This window comes from Antechinus flavipes, chromosome 4 (genome assembly GCF_016432865.1).
Source record: "Antechinus flavipes isolate AdamAnt ecotype Samford, QLD, Australia chromosome 4, AdamAnt_v2, whole genome shotgun sequence".
In the NCBI taxonomy this organism is placed as follows: domain Eukaryota; kingdom Metazoa; phylum Chordata; class Mammalia; order Dasyuromorphia; family Dasyuridae; genus Antechinus; species Antechinus flavipes.
The window spans coordinates 231,471,856-231,494,776 of NC_067401.1; positions in this window are offsets into that span (position 1 = coordinate 231,471,856).

Here is a 22,921-nt window from a genome sequence, read left to right on the forward strand (position 1 = left end):
GGGCCAATAAGAATGATTTAAATGTCAAACATGTTCTTATATTTCATCCTAGATGCAATAAAGAAATAATGGAGCTTTTTAACAGGGGAATAGCTGTGTTTTAGAAATATCATTTTTGCATCTATACAGAGAGATATTCAAAAATATAAATAAGCATGCAAATGTCTTTTGCATCAAAATGTAGAGATGCAACATGCCATAATGCATAGAGGGCAGTATACTAGTTGAAAAAGATCTTGACTTATTCCTGCACCTGTGTTAATTACTCAACTAATAAGTGACATTTTCTTATAATATTGCAGTGATTTCTCTTCATCTATGGAAGGAGTTTCCATATCAGAAGTTACTTATAAAGATGATGTGATAGGTCTGAACTCTGTACTCTTCACTCCTCCTCTCCCCAAAGAAATATCTACCTGTATAAATCAGAGATGAAAAAACAAAAAAATAGAAACTGAAAATATATTTTATTAATTTTTAAAGGAATAGAACTCAAAACACAAAGACCACACTGATCAAATGCTATTTTATTCTCTACGCTATAATTTCAACTTCAGTTATACTAGATTAGTCCTATCTCAGGAATAAGATATCTTTGGGTCAGTATTAATTTTAGAATCACTGTCAGCTTAAAAAAATATGAAGAATTTGATCTTTGGCTTTCTCTCCTGGAAGAGGTGCATAAACTTTTATTTAGGTACTTATCTTCATTAAGGCTATGTTTCAGGGCTCTCATCTCTGCTAATGAGCTTTAAAAATCACACTAGAAGCTACCGCCCTGTGAGAAGAAAAAAAAAATCTGTGATTTCAATAAGATTGGAAATCATATATTAAATTAAAGATAACTTGAAAATTTAATTATTTTCATATCACAAGAAATAGGGAACAGATTAAGCTCTACAAATTCCTTAGTGGGGTGGATGGGGGAGCCAAAATGGTGGAGAGTAGACAAGATATTGCCTTAACTCTCAATAGTTTCCTTCAGAATCAATACTAGATCAAGCCTCTGAATGGATTCTGAAGTGATTGAAGCAAACAATTCCTTAAAAAATAAATTTGAGGAAATGGAAAATATCAAGTATTCATGGGTAGGTCAAGGTAATATAATAAAAATGACAATGCTTAAATTCATCTCCTTAATATTGGGCATACCCTGATCCAGAAGCCCATTTCAACTTTAATAACCAAGAATCAGGGGGAAAATGAGCAAGACACACAAAAAAGGAAACAACCATAGAAAAGTACTATGGTGATAGGGACCAGCCAATTCAAAAAAAGCACAAAATAATTACATGTGAAACTTCAAAGAACACTTCTTGGAAGTGCTCAAAAGTATTTTTGAAAATTAAACAAGAGAAGTAGAAGAAAAGAAGAAAAACTGACAAAACAAATTAAAAGTATGCAAAAGAGAGACAACAGCTTGGAAAAGGAAGGACAAAAACGAATGAAGAAAATAATTTCTTAAAAAATGCATTTGGCCAAATTGCTGGAAAATTCACTAAAGAAAACAACTCCATTGGCCAATTGGAAAAGAATGTACTTTCAGTTCTGGCTCAGTAAGCAAGCAGATCAGAGGGGCAGCCTCTAGTCCCAGCTCAGAAGGAAATCTCTGGGAAACTGTTGCTTCCTGAAAAAGAGCAGGCAACTGCAAACACAAAAAGGCCTCTATGCTCAAAATCAAGGCTAAGAGATGCACGGGAAGGTTGAGAGAGTTCCCTTTTTACTCCAGTAACAGAACTCAGCATAAACATAAAACAAATAGGTAACACCAAAAGAAAATGAAAGAAAATGAACAATAAACAGAAAACAACATTGAATATAGAAAACTTCAATGGTGACAGGGAAGACCACTAACACAAATGAGAACAAAATATCCGCAATGGAAATCTAAAACAATGAAATGAATTGGTCTCAAGCCCAAGGAGGCTTCTTGGAAGAGCTCATAAAATATTTTAAAAGGCAAATTAGAAAGTTTAAGAAAAAATGTGAAAAGAAATGAGAAGTATGCGAAAGAGAGTCAACAATTTAGAAAAGGAAAGGAAAAGAAAATGACTGAAGAAAACCACTCCTTAAAAATTATAATTGGCAGGGGAAGATTCTCAGGGTAAATGGCAGAGTAGGTTGGTAAATTTCAAGCTCTCCCTATTTCCTTCACAAAGAGAAAAAATTTACACCTCAAGACAAACATAAATTCATGAAAAATCAAGAAGACTTTGGGTAGAACCGGGATCTACCTGTTATTAATGGAGAAAATCTGAAGACCAGCAGCGAAGATTAACCCATGTGAAGTATAAACACCCCTAGGCTAAATCCCAGAAACAAAAAGTGGGGAGCTCTGGGGCTAGGTGGGTATGACTGGAGCTTCAGCAGGAAACAGAAAATTTCATCTCTCAAACTACTTGTCAAAATATTTTTTTTTTCCCAGAAAGCTTACATTTGTTCACAACTCCAGCAACAATGTATTAGAGTTCTGATTTTTCTACTGTTCTGTGAGCATTTGTCAATTTTTTTTTTCCTTGTAAATCAGTCTGATGGAATGAGTTTGTATTTCTGAAATATTTTATATAGCATTTTCTTAATCAGGGCTGATTGAGAAGTATTTTTTATGTGAATATCAACAGCCTTAATTTCTTCTTAATACTGACAATATCCTTTGAATATTTATCAATTGGGGATTACTCTTAATTTTTATAAATTTGTCTGAGCTCCCTAAAAAAATGGAGAAATTAACTTTACTTATTCCCCTTTGATATTATTCACATTTTATTCTTTTATATGAATTATATTATTTTCAAAATTAATGAAATCATTTTTCATTAATATGATAGATATGACACTGGAAAATATATATTTACTTAAATGGAATCATCATTTTAATTATATTGGCTTGGTCTATTCATAAACAACTAATGTTTCTCCAGTTGTTTGGATCTGTCTTTATTTGTTTGAAAAGTGTAACTTTGTTTAAATAATCTCTGGGTTTGTTTTGACAGGTAGATTTACAACTATTTTATATTTATGTTGTATTTTGTGTTTTTAGTAGAATTTCTCTTTATCTCTTGATATTGGGTTTTGCTAGCATATAAAAATACTAATATTTATATGGATATATTTTATGTCTGCATTTCTAAAATTGTTAACTGTTTCAATTAACTTTTTAGCTGATTTTCTATAGTTCTCTACATTTATCATTATATCATCTACCAGAGACAGTTTTGTTTTTCCATTTCTTATTAAAATTCCTTCAATTTTGTTTTCTTCTCATATTGCTATACCTAGAATTTCTAGTAAATTATTGAATAATAGGTCCAGTAATGAAAATTATTGCTTCTTCACTGACATTACTGGGGAAACTTAAAATCTATCTCCACTAAAAGTAGTTATCCTTTCAAGAAGGGCTTAATTTCTTCTGCTGCTTTGCATTTTTAATAGAAAATGATTTTTTTTATTTTGTTAACAGCTTTTTCTGCATTTATTCATGTAAAATTATAGTTGTTTTAGTTACTGATATGATCATACATTAAAGAAACTTTTATTATTTACTTTCGTTTTTGGTTCTTGGTTTAAACATCAATAGCATATTTGTAATATAAAACAAATTTTGTAGGATCCATTTAATCTATCTTTGTCAAACAGCTTATATACTACTAGGATTAAATGTTCCTTAAATATTTAGTATAATTCAATTGTAAATTCCTCTGACCCCAAATTATTTTCCTAAGGCAACTTGTTGATGATTTGTGCAGTTTCTTTTTTTTTCTAAGAAATATTTATTCGTGTTTTTATCCTCTGTTAATCTTTTTGTAAATATTTTTAAATTCAGTTAGATTTTCAGTTTTATGAATATAAAATTTAGCAAAATAACTCTTCTTGCATCTATTTATTGTTTTATTTTTCCCAGTTCTAAGTAAAAACGATTTTAACATTCATTTAAAAATAAGCTCCAAGTTTTCTCCTTTTTTACCTCACAACTCCATTCTCTCTCATTGAGAAAGCAAGCAATTCAATATACGTTATGCATGTGTAGTCATGCAAAATATTTCCATTTTGTCATGTTGTGAAAGAAAAGAGACCAAAAAAAAAAAAAACTCTCAAGAAAGATAAAAATTTAAAAAGTGTGCTTCAATAGACATTTAAGCATCTTTTTTTTTCCCTCTAGGTATAGATAGCACTTGTCATCATAATTCATTCAGAGTTGTCTTGGATTATTATAGTGACAAGAATAGTTACGTCATTCATCACCTTGCAATATTGCTATTATTTTGTACACAGCACATTTCACTTTGCATAAACTCATGAACGCCTTTCCAGATTTTTTTGAAAATACCATGCTTATCAATTCTTAAGCAAAATATAATTTAATCATGATCACATACCACCATTCATGTATCCATTACACAGTAAATGGGCATGCCCTCAATTTCCAATTTTTGCTCACAGAAAATAGCTATTATAAATATTTTTGTACTTATATGTCCTTTTTTTCTTTCTTTCTTTTAAAAAAAATCTCTTTTGAGATACAAACTTCTTGGTGTTATTGCCAGGTCAAAAGGAATCCATGGTGTGATAACCCTTTGTGGACAGTTTGGAATTACTCTATAGCAGAGTTTATTAAGCTGTTTCCACTCAGATATGGCCTCAACTATAGGGACATAAAGACAGATATATTAATTAAACATTTATGGATAATAAATCATAAAGGAATTTATTTTAAATTTTTATTTAGCATATGTATAGTTTTATCATTTATTAAAGACAAAAACAAATTTGCATTCTAAGGAAATGGACACTTTTTTGGTTGTTGTTGTTATTTTTTTGTTTTTTTCATAAAAAAATAAATTTTGGTAGAATATTTGCTATTGTAGGACTTTGAGCAACTTCAACAACTTTTCAGAGCTGACTGATATTTTGATATTTCATCACCCCTGCCATTCAGTTATAAGAACCATATTAAGTAGGAACATAGAGTTTAAGAAGCTTTGCTGTACAGAATGGTTGAATCAATTGACAACTTCACCAACAGTGCATTAATGCTTCATCTCCTCTATATCCCCTCCAACATTTTGCCACTGTGTTTTTTAACTGTTTATTCTGGCTTTGCATTAAGTTTTCTCTTCTCTTATGACTATTTAAATCAAGGTTCTGAGCAATAATAAACTTGTACCCACTCTTTTTATGACTATGCTTGTTGAAATGGCAATTCTGAACCTAGATTAATTTTACATAAATTAGCATCATGAACAGGATTTGCAATCAACATGCTATTCCTAAAGTGAAGCATAGACTAGAAATGGAAAGATACTGATACTCACTGATGGGGAGATTGGTCTTAACAATAGTTTAGCAAAAAGAGTGGGCTAAACAAAAGGGCCCCGGTGAGCACTGTTCCTTCAAGTCTCACAGTGTATAGAGATTATAACTTTTAATAAAAGTTAATGGAATTAAGATAATGAAAAGCCATTAGAAAAAGTCCAAAATGTATTTAGACTAGAATGTTGGGGTGAAAGAGCATGGTTGAAAAAAGGAATTTGAAACTTTGGAAACAGCAAAGTAGTTGGCTGCCTTTAAAACTTGGCTGCAAACAGCCTACTTCACACTTAAACCTTTTATGATTCACAGAGGAAAGAGAAGAGATTTGTGTAGGTTAGGAAAAACAATCAAAAGATATATTTTTTTTTCTAAAATTGAAAAACTGAGATTCAGGTTGTAATGCTAACTATTATTATTATTATTTTTTTAAGGCTTGAAACTAGCTTGGGCTGATAAATATTATGTATGAAAAAGTGAGAGTGAAATAAAAAAAATACTCTTATCTGAATTTGGATTGCATTGTAAAAACCTAGAGATCTAAGATCTCCATCTGTCTTTAGCAACATTATTTAATATATATTTAAGCACATCATGGTCTCATGAGTAGATGAATATGATAATAAGTATAATCTATACCTTTTTTTTGAAGTACATGGAGCAGAATTTTTTACACGATATCCCTGCACTTAGTTTTGATTCTTTCCTGCAGGTACATATGTTAGATTATGCATAATGGTTTGTGAGTTTTTATTATTATTATTATTATTTTGCACATAGAATTGAAGCCTCTGATTGGTAAAACTTGCTATTGAGATGAAATCTCTTGGGACTGTAACTAATATTATTTTGAGTTTTGAATTTGGAAATGATTGTCTGATGAATTATTAAGTCAGTAACCCCACAACTTGAGAAAAATACCATGAACTATTCAGAGGAATGTCATTCTAAATTGTTGCAGGTGGAGGTCTGTATCTTAACAAGAGTTTGGCCTTCACTCAAGGTGAATCCTTCTGACTCATTTTCCCAGTTGTGTTTCTTTGAATAAGAACCCACTTTTTTATTCCAAAGTCTGGCACTAAGGTGAAATTGTTACTGCATGATTGGTTATTAAATTGAGCTAAGAATATTTTATTCTGTCATGTATATGCTCCCAGGCTAAGGCCTGAAGAGGTTTGATGGTATTATAATCATGCCCCTGTTTTTTTCTTCTATGGAAAATTTATATAATCAGAACAAATGGTCAATAGAAGCCATAAGCACAACTGAATTATGTAATATCTTGCTGTTTTCAATCTGAAAATATGCAGTCATTATATCCTAAATAATTAGGTGAATGAATATTTCGTCTAGTCATCTATCTGTTACTGACTGTTTGTGTCTGTATAAAATAATAAGTTTAATGGTTTCCAAAATAATGTAAGAATAATTAACATAATTGTTTGTGAGACCTGTTTTATTCAATCTAAAGTTGAAACATCTTTAACTTTGGTTTGCATTGTGAGTCCTGTAGTATTTCCTCACATGAACAGTTATTGGCCAAACTATTTTAACCTCTCTACATCTTATAGCAGTCCTTGTAAGTTTGTCTTTCTATCTCAGACTATGCTAACCTTTCTTTTTTAGTTTACTTTTTTATTCTCTATTTTGGTCACACCAAATTTCAGGTATCTCAAACAATCCATTGGATGATTCAATTAGTTCCAGCTCACCATCCTCCCCTCAAAAGTGGGACCCTGTAGGATAACCCAGCTTTATGCCTATTCTTAGCAGGAAGTACTTTCAGAAAATGAGATAGATCATTGTCCCTGCCCCCAAAGAACTTTGGGCTCATTGATTTGCATAGGAACTGGAGCTAGTTGGGTAATGGACTCCAAAGTAATCAATGTTTAAATGGGATCCCTGTTACAATGTATTTGGTTCTTAGAATGGGAAACATTGGGTGAGGATTTGGATAAAAATCACTGAAAAAGGATTCACCACTAACAATTCAGTTTGATGTTTGTCAAATTATAGAATGCATAAAGATGTGACAAATCACAGACAAGTAATTACAATGAGTATGTGTACCCTGATAGAGAAAGAGAATTTTATGTAACTCTCTGTATAATTATAATAATGTCTGTTTTGTTACAAGGGTCAGACCTCTAAAAATGCAGAGAAAGTTAAACATATGGTTTGAGAAGAGGTATAGAGATCTGTTAGAATGTTTGGAATCATGGTTCTTAAACCATGAGAAAAGTCAAGAACTCAAGGTAAATGTGAGATAGCAATATCTGGGTAGAACTGATAAAGAAGTCTGTAAAGACTCTGAACACAAACCATCTCTATGGCTATGCTATTGGTTGCCTCATCACCCAGATGGCACTATTTTCTCTGGGTATGGAGAACCTGAGACGGAAGGGGGACACCTGTGCACTGATGGAATCTGGCTATTCCTTCTACCTTGGCATTTGAGGAAAAAATGAAAAATCAAATTGGGAAGAATTAAGTCAAAGGCAATACTCGGTGCAGTCAAGACTATAAATCTAGTTAGTTCCAGATCTAAGTTATTCCTGCTCTGAAAGGCAAATATAATTGAATAAATTACACTAGAGAGGCAGTGAAGGATATTGTTGACTACTGGGTTACAATAAGCAGGATATATACATCATGAAGTTGTTTCAACCAGTGTAACTGCTGCTATTGAGCAGCTTGCAAATGAAATCTAAATTAATCTTACAACAGTTTAACATTATCAAGTCCCTTATGGTTTCTTACCTGCTTTCCTTTTTATGCTTCTCTAGAGTTTTGTATCTGAAAGACAAATTTTCTATTCAGCAGTTTTCTTTGCATCAAGAATGCTTCAAAGCTTTTATTTATTGAATATCCCTTTTCCCCCTGAAGGATTATACTCAGTTTTACTAGGTAGATGATTCTTGATTGTAGTACTAGTTCTTTTGTTCCTCGGAATATCATATAAGTCCTGTGAATCTTTCATGTAGAATTCAGTAAATATTGTGTTATCTGACTGTAGCTTTATCATATTTGAATTGTTTCTCTTGTGCTACCTGCAGTATATATTCTCCTTGACCTGGGAGCTCTGGAATGTGGCTTTAATATTACTGAGAGTTTTCCATCTGGGGAACTCTTTCAGGAGGTGATAAGTGGATTCTTTTAATTTCTTTTTTCCAGTCTGTTTCCAGTTGTTCAGGACAGTTTTCCTTGACAATTTCTTATAAGATGATGCAAAGATCCTTTCTTTCTTTCATTCTCTCTCTCTCTCTCTCTCTCTCTCTCTCTCTCTCTTTCTCTCTCTCTCTCTTTCTCTCTCTCTTTCTCTCTCTCTCTCTTTCTCTCTCTCTCTGTCCCCCATAACTTTTAGGTAATCCAATATTTTAAAATTATCACTCTTGCACCTATTTCTTATGGCAAGTATTCCAATGAATACTTTATATTCTCTTCTTTTTTCTATCCTTTTAATTTTATTTTATATTTTCTTGATTTTTTTATATTAATTGTCTTCCATTTATTCAACTCAAAATTTAAATACATTATTTTTTTTCACCAAACTTTTATACCTCATTTTCCATTTCTCCAATTTAACTATTAAAGATGTTGTTTTCTCTATTTTTTTTTCATTTGATTAATGTTTCTGTTCAATGAGATATTTTTTCTTCAGTGAATTTTTGTGCCTCTCTATTTATACAGTTGTGGTTTTTAAGATATATTTCTTCTTTTTTGTATTTTCTTTACTATTTTCTATAGTCTGGTTTTTATCTGGTATTTTCTTCAGAGTTTTTTTTTTTTAATTCTTTGCCAAGATATTGACTTATTTTTCATTATTTTCCGTTATCACTCTCAGTTCTCTTCCCAATTTTTCCTATTCTTTTCTTGATATTCAAAATCTTTTTTGAACTCTTCCATATTCTGAAACAAATTCATATTTTTGAGGCTCTGGATGTAGACACTTTGCCTTTTATCCTGAGTGTGTTTTCATATTTCTTGTCACTATGGTAACTTTCCATGGTCAGATTATTTTTTCTGTTGTTTATTCATTTCCTCGCATTTCATTTATTCATTTCCTTGACTTCTAATTTTTTGTTAAATTATATCTCTGATTGCAGGATTGAATGTGAATTGACTCAAGCTTCAGGAGTTGTGTGCAGCTGTTTTCAGAGATACATCTAAAAATCTGTATGATTTCAGTTCTTTCAAGGAAATGATATAATATAAGGAGAGGTGTGTTTACTGTTTTTCTGTTTTGTGCTTTGTTCTGTGTGTCCCTATAAGCACTCTTTACACCTGGAATTGTATGGAGGATCCCTGTTACACTTTGATGAGGAACTCTAGTGTATTAGTGTTCTGGAATTGCTTTCCAGGACTGCAACCTAGATCTGAGTATAGACAAAGCAATGGAACCTTGCCTCAGTAGTAGCAAAGAGAACTCCATAATTTCCTTCTGATTAGTTGTTTCACCACCTTACTATGTGCTCTGAAAGTTCTGGAAACTACTATGACTGTTGCTAGTAACTGGCTCCTGAGATCTGCTCTTAGTTTGCTGGGTTAGGGGTGTGCTGACATGGTCTGCACTACAATGTGCTTCTGCTTTTACCCTTTCCTTACTTACATTGTAAGTAATCTTGAGCTGGAAAATTATTTCACACCATCTTTTTGTGAATTCTGCTATTTTACAATTTGTTTTGAGTCATTATTTAGGGATATTTGGAGGGGGTTAGGAGAGAGGTCAGGCAGTTCCCCACTTATATTCCACTGCCTTAGCTCCAACAAAGTAACTCTCACTAATCATTTTAATATGATTTTTTCTTGGTGGTGAATTCACCCATTTCTTTTTTTGATATTTATAATTTTATTTTCTTCTTTCTTATTATAAAATCAAATTTATCAGTGATTTCCCTGTTTTATAAATTTCTCATCCAAAAATATTCAGTTCCTATTTTTATTTTTTCATTAAGGGTGTGTGTGTGTGCGCACGCACATGTATGTATGCATATGTGCACATGCAAGAATGTTTTATTTTCAATTTTTTCACATCTAAATTTATTGTTATATCTACTATGGATGTAAATTTATCTATCTAAATTTGTTCTTATATCTGTGTTGATATTTCTCTATACAAATGCATTCTTATCTAAATTGCCAGGATTTCCATTTTGGTATTTAATTGTGATTTCCCCCCTTTTCCCTTACCACTTCTCCTATTTTTGGAAGCATTAGAGTTGTCCAGGGTCAGTGCTGGTACTTCTTAAGTGTCTTAGAAAAGATTTGAATTCAGATTCTTCTATCTCCAGGGCTGATGCCAATGTTTTCCCTATTTTTTAGTTGAATGTCAAATATATTGATGTAATTTTTCTCTCTTCTATTGATGTACATATTATTAGATATCAAATTTTTCCTTATGTACTGGTTTGGTTACATCCCACAAATTTTCTTATGTTACTCAATGTTTGCCTTTGTTTTAAATAAAATTTTTTATTGTTTATTGTTTCTGGTTTTTTTGGACCCACTCAATCTTTAAAATTAAATTATTCTCCCTCAAATTAATATTAAATGTATGATCCCAGAATCCTATATTAAATATTATTTATATTTTATTGTAATCTCAGAATGATGCACTTCATATTTCTATATTTGGTTGTACTTCCTTTTTTGGCCAAATATATGGTCACTTTTTATAAAGGATCCATGTATAATAGATAGATAAAGTGCACTTCTTTTTTATCCCCATTATGTTTTTTTTCAAGAGGAAGTTCATAGGTAAATACATATGTGTTTGCATTTGTGTGTCTGTATGTATATGGACATATACATATGAACCATTTTAATAGTGAGAGAGTTTGAAGCATTTCTCAGCTCTTCATTTTATCCTCCATTGTAAAAGGTCTGAATTAATTTCCCCCTTATTAATCTCTTTTTCCTTGCCTAATTCATCCCTCTTTCTTGCCTATCCATTTTCAAAACAAAATTCCAATATAATCAATTCACTACTGCCCTCTTTTTCTGTGTGGAATCCTAATTTCCCTAATAATGATTTAAAAACTTAAAAATTCTTAGTATCATCTTCTCATAATGAAATGAAAATAGTTTAACTTTATTCAACCTTAGGATTTCTCTTTGGTGATTAAGTTTTGTGTTTTTCTTTGAAATCCAGATTTCTTGGGGCATAGCCAAGATGGTGGAGAGGACACACCTTTTCTTCTGACCTTCTCCCATGACTCTCAGACTAATTAGCAAATCCAGCCTCTGAATTAATTCTGGACTGGCAAAATCCACAAATATTGGAAATGGAACAAATTACCAGCAGAATATTATTTTGAAGCTCTCCAAAAAAGGTCTGTTTCAATCAGGCATGGAGGGAATCAGACCAAACACAAGCAGGGTTAGCAGAGACTCTGGAGTGCAGACACAGCACTGACCTGGGGCAATGTATATAGACTCTGTGAGCTGAAGAATTTACAGGGAGGAATCAGTAGCAGTGTTGCCTATTCTGCCCTAGATGCAATCCTGTAAACCAGGAAATAAGTTATAAAGATCTAATACAAACACAAAAAGTAATGAACCCCAAAATGGCAAAATATGCGACCTTGCCATGCCAATCCAGCACCCGAAGTCAGTCAACACAGTCATGTTCACTTGTAGAGGACATTTGAACAATCTCCCTTGCCCTAAAAGCAGAGCTCAACTTTAAAAAAAAACAAAAACAAAAACAAAAAAAAACACAGTAAACAGTCTGACTATAGATAGTTTTTAGAAGAACAGATTTCAAACCCTGAAGAGACTAAAAGCAGATTGTCTCCAGTTGAAGCCCCAAAGAGTGATATAATTTGGTTCTCCTTACACAAGATTCTCCTAAAAGATCTTAAAAGAGAGCTGGAAGAAAAAATCGGGAAAGAAAATGAAACTTTCGAAGAGGGTTTGGAAAAGGTAACACAGAAATTATATGAAGAAAATTCATTACAAAATAAATTTAATGGGAGCAGAGTCAAGATGGCAGAGAGGACACAAGCTTCTTTCTGACCTTCTCCCACAACCCTCACACTAATTACCAAATCCAACATCTGAATTAGTTCTGGGGTGAAAGAATCCACAAATATTAGGAGTGCAAGAAATTATCAGCAGAAGATAAGTTCGAACATCAGTTGGAAAAGTCTGTTTCAATCAGGCACAGAGGGAGGTGGTGCAGGCCAAGAACAGACATCACAGACTCAAGAAAATTTGGAACAAAAAGTTATATAAGGATCAATGTTGGAAAAATTACTCATCCATATGCTTTGTAAATAAAATGCTTTAGTAATAATAATAAAAAAATAAAAAAATAAATAAATTCAAGCAGCCAGCTGAAACTTAAATGGCATAGACCAAAAAGAAAAAAAAAAAAAAAGAATAAAGAAAGAAAGAATAAAAAATCAAAAAGAACTCTGACCATAGATAATTTTTAGGATGAAAGAAAATATTTCAAACCCTTAGGAGACTAAAAGCAGATTGTCTCCAGATGAAGTCCCAGAGGGTGACATTACACAAGGCTCTCCCTGAAGAAATTATAAAAAATCTAAAAAGACAGTTGGAAGAAACATGGGGAAGTGAAATGAGAACTTTACAAGACGTTTTGGAAAAGGTAATACAGAAATAAATAAGCTGAATAAAATTCACAACAAAATAGTGAAATGGAAAAATTATATATCTCCTTAAAAATAGATTTCACTAAATGGACAAAAGAAAAGAAGTCCCTGAGAAAGAGAATTTGTGAAATGTAAAAAGAAAATAATTCCTTAACAAACAGAATTTGTGAAATGGAAAAAGTTCCATAGAACAAAACACCTCATTTAAAAATTGAATTGGACAAATACAAAAAAGACATGAAAAAAGAAATGAATGAATCCATGAGACATCAAGAATCAGTCAAGCAAACCAAAAAAGAGAGAGAGAGAGAGAGAGAGAGAGAGAGAGAGAGAAGAAGAAGAAGAAGAAGAAGAAGAAGAAGAAGAAGAAGAAGAAGAAGAAGAAGAGAAGAAGAAGAAAAAGAAGAAGAAGAAGGAGGAGGAGGAGGAGGAAGAGGAGAAGAAGAAGGAGGAGAAGAAGAAAGAGGAGGAGGAGGAAGAGGAGGAGGGGGAGGAGGAAAAAAAGGAGGAGGAGGAAGAGAATGGGGAGGAGGAGAAGGAGGAGGAGAAAGAGGAAGAGAAGGAGGAGGAGAAGGAGAAGAAATAAAAATATAAAATATCTACTTGGGAAAACAACTGACCTGGAAAATAGATCTAGGAGAGACAATCTAAGTATTATTGGACTTCCAGAAAAGCATGATGAAAAAATAGCCCATTTATTATTTTTCAGGAATTCCTCCAAGAGAATTACCAGAAAGTCACATAATCAAAAGGTAAAATAGCCATCGAAAAATTCACTTAAAACCTATGAAAGAGACCCCAAATGTAAAATTCCAAGGAATATGGTGGTTAAATTTCAGAACTATTGAACCAAGGAAAAACATTACAAGCAATCAAAAAAACAAAACACACAAACAAAAATCAAATACAGAGAAGACACAATAAGGATTACCCAGGACCTAACTGCTTCCACTTTAAAGGACCCCAAGGGCCTGAATCTGATATTCCAAAAGGCAAAGGACTTGGAATGCAGCCAAGAATAAACCTCTTCACTAAACTGAGCATTTTCTTTCAGGGAAGAAGATGGAAATTCAATGAAACAGGTGAATCCCATTGATTTCTGATGAAAAGATAAGAGCTAAACAAAAAAAATTTGACCTCCAAATATCAAACTCAAGAGAAGCATAAAAAGGTAAAAAGAAAAGAATTCTTGAATAACTGTATTTCTTTTTTGGGTGTACATAGATAATGCATGTATAATTTGATCTTACTCTTATAATATAGAAATAATTATAATATAAAATAATATAAAAAAGAAACTAGAGGTGCAAAGGCTATTGCACCAGAAACTTCTCTCACTTTATAGAAAAGTGTTAGAGGAAAGGAAAAGGTAAGTGAAATAGAAAAGAAAATAAAAATAGCAGGGGAAAGGTATGAGAAAGAGGGAGGTAATTTAAAGGAGGAGGGCTGCTTGAGGCAAGTAGTATTCATAAGAACAATACTGGAGAGGAGGCAAAGGGGAAAAGGAAAGAAAACAAATATATCAGTTAGGGTTAATAAGATGGCAGGAAATACATAAATAATAGATTTAACCATAAACTTGAATGGAATGAACTCTCTCATAAAGTGGAAGCAGATAGTGTAATGCCAGAGAAACTGAGGCAGGAGAGAGATTAGAGAGTTTTTAATATTTTATTAATGGGAGAGTAAGATTGACTGGACAGGACTCTCGTCTCAAATTATCCAGTCAGACAGAGATAAAGATATACTGGGACCAAGGAATTCATGTTGGTCCCAGGTCTGGAGGAGACTATCATCCCAAAGAATCCAGCGTCCAGCATCCACTGCCAGCCGCCATTCTCCAGCAATGAATGGAGAATCTCTAACCTTTATATACCTTTTGTGAGACAAAGAAGAGGGAAAGAGTAGGAAAGAGCAGGAAGCCCAGCTGGCAATCAAAAAGGAACCCAGAGACTCTGAATACCCAGAGATAAAGATGTTAGTGAACTATCTTGGAATATTTTAAGGGATGTTGTAAATTTCTCAAGGACAGAAGATAATCAGGAAGTCTACTCTCTTGTTTATCTTACTTGAGCTAACAATTTATATCCTTAGACTAATTGGTCCTCAGCCTTCATGGACCAAAGGGAGATTTACAGCTTAGGGGAGTAATTAGGGAGACGGAGACAAGGGAAACTTGTACAAGGAAACTGAGTCAGGACAGTTAAAGAGAACTGTGGCATAACAATAGCAGACTGGATTAAAATCCAGAATCCTACAATAAGTTGTTTATAAGAAATATATTTAAAGCAGAGTGATACATACAGAATAAAGGTAAAAGGCTGGAGCGGAATCTATTATGCATCAGGTGAAGTCAAAAGAGCAGGGGTAGCCATCCTGATCTCAGATCAAGAAAAAAAAAGATCTAATTAAAAAAGATAAGGAAGGAAATTATATCTTACTAAAGGGTACCATAGATAAAGAAGCAATAGCAATACTAAACATATATTCACCAAGTGGGATACTATTGAAACTCCCAAAGTAGAAGATAGAGAGCTGCAAGAAGAAATAGACAGCAAAATTATAATAGTGGGAGATCTCAACCTTGCTGTCTCAGAACTCAAATTTATTATAAATCAAGCCATTCTCCAATTGATTAATGAACAAAGGATATGAACAATTTTCAAACGAAGAAATTGAAACAATATTTCATTATATGAAAAGATGCTCCACATCACTATTGATGAGAGAAATGCAAATTAAGACTACTATGAGATACCACTACAAATCTGTTATATTGGCTAAGATGACAAGAAAAGATAACGAATGTTGGAGGAGATGGAGAAAGTTGGGACACTGGTAAACATTGCTGATCAAAATGTGAACACATCTGACCATTCTGGAGAGCAATTGGAACTATATTAAAAAAAAAAGGTTATCAAACTGTGCATAACCTTTGATCCAGCAGTGTTTCTACTGGACTTATATCCCAGGGAGATCTTAAAGGAGGGAATGTGGTAGCTCTTTTTGTAATAGCAAGAAACTGAAAAAGGAATAGATGCCCATCATTTGGAGAATGGCTAAATAAATTGTGGTACATGAATGTTATGGAATATTATTGTTCTGTAAGAAATGACCAGCAGGCCCCAGCTTTTGGGATAAGAATTCACTGTTTGACAAAAAAATGCTGGGAAAACTGCAAATTAGTATGGCAGAAACGAGGCATTTATCCCACTTAACACCATACACAAAGATAAGTTTAAAATGGGTTCATGATCTAAGCATAAAGAATGAGATTATAAATAAATTAGAAGAACATAGGATATTTTACTTCTCAAACCTGTGAAGGAGGAAGGCATTTGTTACCAAAGAAGAATTAGATATCATTATTGATCACAAAAAAGAAAATTTTGCTTATATCACATTGAAAAGCTTTTGTACAAACATAAGTAATGCAGACAAGATTAGAAGGGAAACAATAAACTGGGAAAACATTTTTACAGTCAAAGGTTCTGATAAAGGCTTCATTTCCAAAAATATATAGTGAATTGGCTCTAATTTATAAGAAATCAAGCCATTCTCCTATTAATAAATGGTCAAAGTATATGAACAAACAATTCTCAGACAAAGAAATTGAAACTATTTCTAGCCATATGAAAAGTACTCCCAGTCATTATTAATCAGAGAAATGCAAATTAAGACAACTCTGAGATACCACTACACACCTGTCAGATTGGCTAGGATGACAGGAAAAGATAATGCTGAATGTTGGACGGGATGTGGGAAAACTGGGACATTGATACATTGTTGGTGTAACTGTGAATCCATCCAACCATTCTGGAGAGCAATTTGGAACTATGCTAAAAATGTTACCAAACTGTGCATACCCTTAGATCCAACAATGTTACTATCGAGCTTATATCACAAAGAGATCTTAAAGAAGGGAAAGGGGCCTGTATGTGCAAAAATGTTTGTGGCAGCCCTTTTTGTAGTGGCCAGAAACTGGAAACTGAGTGGATGCCCATCAATTGGAGAAAGACTAAATAAATTGTGGTATATGAATGTTATGGAATATTATTGTTTTGTAAGAAATGACCATCAGGATGATTTCAGAGAGGCCTGGAGAGACTTACATGAACTAATGCTGAGCGAAATGAGTAGGACCAGGAGATTATTATATACTTCAACAACAATACTATACGATAATCAATGCTGATGGATGTGACTCTCTTCAACAATGAGATGAACCAAATCAGTTCCATTTGTTTAATAATAAATAGAACTAGCTACACCCAGCAAAATAATTCTGGGAAATGAGTGTGAACTACTACACAGCATTTCCAATCCTTTTGTTTTTTATATTTAAAAAAATCTGGAAGCTAAATGCTACTATTCACTTTATATTAAATATTAAGATACAGAGGTAGATAGAAGTTACATTACTTGGTAAGGCTAAAAATAATTAGTAAATGTTTATAGAATTATTTCCTCCCAAGTCCTTTTTGTAGACAATCCTTTTTGTCTACTCTGCCACCTGTATGTCTCTATAAAAAGCTACAAAGCATATGCAAAGTAAATGTTTCAATGGGGCATGGACTGTGGAGAATACTAACAACTAGGAGGTTCAGGCTATAGCTGATAAGTTTAATGCTTTTCACCAAGAAATCTTACTATTGAGTTTATTCCCCATAAGAACAAGAAAGGACTCATTTGTACAACCATGGTCATTCTAGGACTACCTCTGATAACTAAATTTAGATAAATGATATGACCAGGATTAGGGAATGATAGAGAAAATTTTGTATATAAGTAACACATACATACACATACATGCATATGCACATGTATACACATGCATAGGTATATGCTGTTCATATTTTATACATGTGTGAATTTATTTAGCATGAGTGTGTGTATGTACATATCTATATCTGTACATCTATAACTTTTTAAATAACTATTTAAAAGCTATGATTATTATAAAATAAACCTATTCTGTCTCTCTCAAACACACACACACACACACACACACACACACACACACACACACACCTTATTCCCTTATTAAAAAGTAAGTTCCTTCAGAGTAGTGTTTATTTCATTCTTTATATTTGTATCCTTTGTATAGTGCCTGGCAAATAGTAGGCACTTAACAAATGTGCATTGACTTTTTTAAAGATTGAGAACATCCGAGAAAAAAAAGTTAAGAAAAACTCATTGAAAAAGTAACTATGCTTGATGGGCAAAGAAACATTGAACATCTAAGATCTTTAATTTTCAAGAACCATTTTCCCATATCAAGATGTGCTATCACAATTAAAATGTTTGGAGCTGAATTTCAGCCTTCTTTCATCTCTATTTTACTATTCACTACACACATTGTGCTCCTGGGTTTAACCTCCCAAACTAAACATTACTAATATGAATCCAAAGTATTTTTATTTGTTTGTTTTTAAAAGTTGATTTGAATAATTTGTGATCTGATTTATAAAGTTAAAAGCATCAACAAATGTGATTTTTATCTATGTAGTTTTATTATACCATAATGCAATTAGCCATATTTTCCTTTTGTAAAAAAATGAGACTGCCCTTTATGCTCTTTGCTCCACAGAATATAATTCTTTTTGTGAAATGCATAGAAATTTATATTACTGGGAGTTTTGATCTAAATAAATAATGCACATGCAAAGATATATTTCTTTAGGCACTTAGATGGAGAAATGTTTTTGTAGTTATGTCTAACTGAAACTTTTATATTTTGAGGTGTTGAATTAGCTTGCCTTATATTAAATTACTTACTCTGATTCCTCCAATTACACTGAAACATAGATTTTCATTTAGACAATTGATGCAGAGAATTCTATAGTAGTCAATTACTTCTTCATAGTTCCTTCCAGTATATCTTAGCATACACCTGCAAAAATCATGAATATGTTTCAGAAGACACACATTTTAAAATACACTTTCATCCCATTACATTCAAAAGTTACAATTAAATGCTATTCTCCCAAAACTAAGAATAATTTTGTTTTGTACCTGATACATAATTTATTTTTATAATTTGTTATTGGGAATAACAACTGTACTTTTGAATTCATTAATGTGACACAGAAGTGTCAAATTTCAGCCAGAACCAGATTGAAATATAACTGGGAAAATATTTGACAAAAATGTATTAAAAATAGCTTACAATTTAGATAATGCTGTTTTGTGGTTTTCTAAGATAATGCACAGTCTACAGGCAGTCATTCCTATTTAAATTTATCACTACTGGTATAGGGAACTTTGAGATAAAGAAACTAACTATACTAATATAAGTTGATATTTTCTCCAGTTTATAATCTTAGAGTGATGATAGAACATGTCAGATATGGAATTTAAATACAGTCTTCCTGTATTAGATACTACTTGCCTAACATTTAACCAAATTCTTTTTTGAAATACTGGTAACTTTGTTTATTTTTTATGTATTTTTATGGGAGAGAAAAATCATTATTTTTTTTCAGAAAGAATCATTGAAAACACTGTTTTAACAGATAGTCTTAATGTTATCTTTTGTGAATTCATGTGTAAAATCAACCTTGAGCTAAAGTGATATTTAACAGTAAACTATAGGTTTGAAAAAAGCTATTAGGAAAAATGAGTCTATTGCTGAGAAATTGAGGGGGAATGATGACAAATGAGATTAAGACCTGTTAGCAGAGTCATTATGCATTAATGATTACCTAGTAGGAGACAATAATGGCATATTTGAGTTTGAAGAAATAGTGTAGGGAGCCAATTTTGAGAATAATAGCATGACCACAGTGGGTTTGTTTAATTATAATTATAGATTTCCTTTAAAGAAAGAAGTTAATATTCTCTTCTCCAGTTGTTCATTAGTTCTACTCTATATGGTGCCCAGAGATGATGTGAAACCTCTGAACATGGGTACTTGGCCTGGCTTCTGATTCTCTCTTTCTTATTAGTTCCTAAGAATTCCCAATCCACCTCTTGTCATCTAAGTTACTTTCAATAGGCTTTTTTTTATCTTTTATAGTCCCTGTCTCTATTTATTTTTATCACTGTCTCTCTTCCCACCTCCCTCTCTCTCACATTGTTATTAAGAGGATGGAAACCTACTTGTTTCAATATTTACTTTATTTGATAAGATAAAATACCATGACTTTAAGTTTTTGAAGTAGTTGTTGCATATATATATATATTTATATTATATATATGACATATAATATATATATATATATATATATATAACCATTTTTTCATATTGATAGTAAAAGAAACATTAAACCAAATTATAATTTGGAAGGTAAAAGAATTACTCAATATGTTTTTAACAGTTTAACAGCAATGATGAAAGCACCACATAACAATTAAGCTTTATGATTCCTTTATATCACTGTCCTTTGTAGATTACAATTAGGAAACATCTTGATATAACAGTGATCAGTGAAGATGGATTTGCTCCATTTCTCCAGAAAAGTCCAAAACTCTAATACATGTCCTTATTTTTTTCCCTTTTTTTCTATTTATTTTTTATAAAAGAATAGAAAAAAGAAAGACAGAAAATGAAAATAAAACAAAAAGAACATTTTCATGTACCCCGAAGACCATCAAGGAGGATTCAAAATATATAACAATGAATTTCCATTTCAAGAAAGGATCTATAATAGTAAAAGAAATTATATTCATGAGTATTCATCTTTACTTTGCTTCCTTGTAGATTGTTCTCTTGTTCTGTTACATTTTTTTTTACTTTATTTTTCTCACATTGATCCTCCCATCTCTCCCAAGCAAGCTATACTTAATCACAGACATATTTATATATACATTTATAGATATATACACACATTTGCAGCCACACCTACCCACAGACCTACCTACATATACAAATATCTATATAGACATATACCAAGTAACATACATACACAAATACATATATATATATATTCACACATACATACACATACATATATGTGTGTGTACACACATACAATATATACACAGATTCATTTACTCATGTCTAAACATGCATCTAAAACAATAGAATATATATTGTAGATTTCTCTCTTGATTGAATCTTTAAATTTGATTTTGTCTACAATAAATGATTACTAGTTGTACATTTTTTCCTAATAAATTCTACTTCTGATACTTGTGGAGTTTGTTTATATCTCTTCTTTCCTATCCTTGGAAATTCTTCTACTTTAATTCTATTCCTTAACTTACCTTGTGATTACTTAATCTATACCTTACCATGAATCTCTCCTTCTCTTCATCCCCCATTGTTTCCTTCCCCTAGCCCATCCCTGTCTCCCCCCTTATTTCTTTATAGATTTTAGAGGGTGTTATGTGGTGTAGCCTACATAAACCATTTCCAATGTGAATAGATTTTCAGCACTACAATTCCTACTCACCCCTTTAATGCCTCTGCATGACATTTGAATTATATAATTACAATTTTTACATTTTTCTAGGCAGTTTTAATTTTTAAAACAGAACACATTCAACTTTGGCCCAATTTTTCTTTTGAGCTCCAATTACTGGTGTTAATTGTAAACATATGGCATGTGTTTTCATGTAAAAAGCATAAATAATTTTTCCATATTAAGTTCTTTGAAAGTAATCTTTGATATTTTCTCTTATATGTTAAATTTTCTATTGAGCTGGGATTTGGTTAAAAGAAAGTCCTGAAAATGTACAAGTTCTTTGAATGTCCTTTTTTTTTCATTCAATATTGTTCAATATTTTGGTGGATATGATATATTTGGCTACCCATCTAATTCCTTTGATTGCCAATATATATGATTCCAAGACCTGTGGCCTTTTATTGTGACTGCTGCTAAGTCCTGTGCAATTCTAATTGGAGCTTCAGCCTATTTGAATTGAATTTTTTTCCCTTGTTTCTTGCAAAATTGTCTCTTTGATCTGAGGATTTTGCAATTTTGCAACAAAATTTCTATCTGTATTCCACAGAGAATTGCTTTGAGATAGTGATTGGTGATTTTTTTTTTTCTATTTCTACTTTCCCCTGATGTTCTATCACTCTAGGGCAATTTTCTTGGATTATTTCTTGCATTTGTATCGACTCTATTTTTTTGGGGGGGTCACTGCTTTCAGTTAGTTCACTTATTCATATATTTTTCTCCTTGATTTGTTCCCCAGATCTGTTGTTTTTCTTATGTTTCTTATGCTGTTCTATTTTTTTTATTCTTTATGTTCTGTTTTTTTTTATTTATTTTTATTTTTTGGTCTCTTATACCTTTACTTTACACCTTCCTTTTGGCCAATTCTAATTTTCAAAGAGTTATTTTCATTTTTAAGATTCATTATCTTTTTTTCTAATTGGCTTTTTTTCATAATCTTTTTTAGATGTCTTTTAATTTTATTATTAATTTTTTAAGTTTTGCCTCAATATCTATTATGTGATTTTTAAATTCATTTTTGAGCTCTTCTATAAATTCTCTTGGCAGGGAGCCACTTAACATTACTCTTTGGGGTAGAAGAAGCTTTTTTTTTTTTTTTTTTTTTTTGCTTTAGGGCTATTCTCTGAAGATGAACCCCGGTCTTCCCTATTCTCATAATAACTTTCCATGATTGGATTCTGCTTTTTTCACCAGTTTATCTTTTTTTTTTTTTAATGAGAAATGTTAATGTAAGCATCTCAACTCTTGGGATGGTGAGATGGTGTTCCTAGCTCTCCTTTCTGACCTAGAACACCAAACCAAAAACTCCACCCTTCATTTCCCACTGCCTCTGCACTTTTCACTTAGTGCTGTGTCAGCAGAACAGATGCATCCAGCATTCCAGATCAGCTGAGTTTCCCTCAGTTTTTCTGAACTTACATCCTTAATGCCCCACACAGCCCAGAAAATAGGTGTGATTCCTGTTAAGGCCTCAGATAAACCCAGTTAGCCCCAGGGTTCCTCACTTGGTGTTTCTTCTGAGCTAGCCTGACCTGTTAGAATTTCACACTTGTTAATCCCTGGCCTGAAGTCTTTCTTCTGAAAAGCCTT